Below are 1,882 nucleotides of genomic sequence, written 5' to 3' on the forward strand. Positions count from 1 at the left end.
CCCCCGCGGGTGCGCATGCGCGGAGCGGCAGGAGGCGGTGAAGACATGGGAGTGAGCTGTACCAAGTAGCGGTGGCTGAAGGGCCGCGCGGGGGGTGGGGGTGGGGGAGTCACGTTGCCCCCTCCGCGGCACATGGTTCCATCCGTAGGGCGGGGGCAGGAGGCGCAGGCGCAGTATGAGCCGTCGTCTTCTGTCAGGCGGGTCCGTGCGGCCGCCATTGCTGTGGGGGGAGCGTTCGGCGGGGAGTGCGAGGGCTGTTTCCATGCGCAGCCTTCAGGGCCTCGCCGCCTGGCTGTAGCGCTTCTCTTGCTAACAGGGGAGCCACCTATCCCTCCCTTGGTTCCCTGCGGGCTGCCGGTGTGAGGTGGGCGGGAAGGAGGCCTGGCTGGCTCGGAGAGCCTCGCAGCAGGGCTGTGGGATGGGTGCCCAGGGCCAGCATTGCAGTGCTGTATACTGAAGTCCCGTGCAGAGGCGCTTTCTGGCTGGGTGTGGGGAAGACGAGGCTTGGGGGAGGTGATTTTGTTGTGCCCAGATCCTGTGCTCTAATGGGCATGGCACCAAGCTACTTGCTTGGGCCCAGGCTGCGGTCTGCAAGTGGAGAGCTGTGCCACTGCTTTAAAGAGAAATGCAGTGGTCAAGCTCCAGTCCGAGCAAAACAGCATCTTTTTAAAAAGATGCACAGTGCTCAGAAAGTGGTGATACTTACGCAGAAGTTTGGATTCTATGCTTGCAGGAACCTCCTTTCGCCATAATCTGTAAACGTGGGAATGGCAAATAAGGATGTCCCAAAGGGCTCGTGCTTTTCCATTTTTGTATAACTTCACCTGTCATTAGCATTCTTCCCTTTCCCTTCTGGTGGTCCATTATTTCTTCTGATGCATCCCCAATTATTACTGCTTTCCATACTTTCTGGTCAGTCTACATGATGCACACAGTGTTTCCTCAGTCTCCTTAGAGTCCTCTGAGATGGAGGAGTGTATGAAGTCTGCTGGTTTCAGTGGTGGCACTGGCCAACAGTCTTCAGGAATGTAGGAATCCACACTGGTACTTCACACAAGAAATACCTCAGAGAAATTAAGTTCAGACATTCAGTAATAGAACAAAGTTAAGCTACAAAAACAATCCTTGCACTTTAGCCATCTTTGCCTATGGGATATAATGTAGTCTTTGTTAGTATGCAAGAGGCTTTCAGAAACATACTGTAATATGTTGTACATAGAGACATCCTCTGCACTGCAATGTATTCGAAGTCATGAATGCATCCCTTTAACGGTATTTAATAATACAGCAGTCTGTTGGTGATACCTAAAGTCTTAGCACAGGTATGACCTCTTGTAACAGTCTATCTACCTACCAAGCTTCTCAAAGCCTGAGGTCAATACTGTTGTTTCAGCACCACTGCTCAAATAGTCTTCATAGAGTCACATTAAAATTTTCTTCCACCTGCTTTTTTGACAGTATTGGCTATTCATTGAACTGAGTGCCAATCTTTCCAGATGTTACACTGTGTGGGAAATATTCTTCCAAAGTATAAAAACAAACAGTGGGCCATTTCCAGTCCAGCATATTGTGAAATGAAATGTTACATGAATTCTGGGTTAAAAAAATATTTATTGTAAGTTCATGACATTCAGTAGACAGAGAATTAGCTTGGGACTTAGAATATGGAATTCCCCTTTTTGTCAGTTTTTGGATGACACTGAGAAAATTTAGTATCTGTAAAGTTTTCCAATCTGCCAGTGAAGATAATGATTGTGATGGGCTTCATAAAATGGTCTAAAATAACATTAGATCTGTGTATAATCAGGAGGTTAGATTTGCTGAAGCACTGAGCAGACACATTCACAGGAGAAAGCTCTCAAATAATACTTTGAAAAAAATG

The sequence above is a fragment of the Haliaeetus leucocephalus genome, unplaced genomic scaffold, assembly GCF_000737465.1.
Source record: "Haliaeetus leucocephalus isolate CR32 unplaced genomic scaffold, Haliaeetus_leucocephalus-4.0 Scaffold406, whole genome shotgun sequence".
In the NCBI taxonomy this organism is placed as follows: Eukaryota; Metazoa; Chordata; class Aves; order Accipitriformes; family Accipitridae; genus Haliaeetus; species Haliaeetus leucocephalus.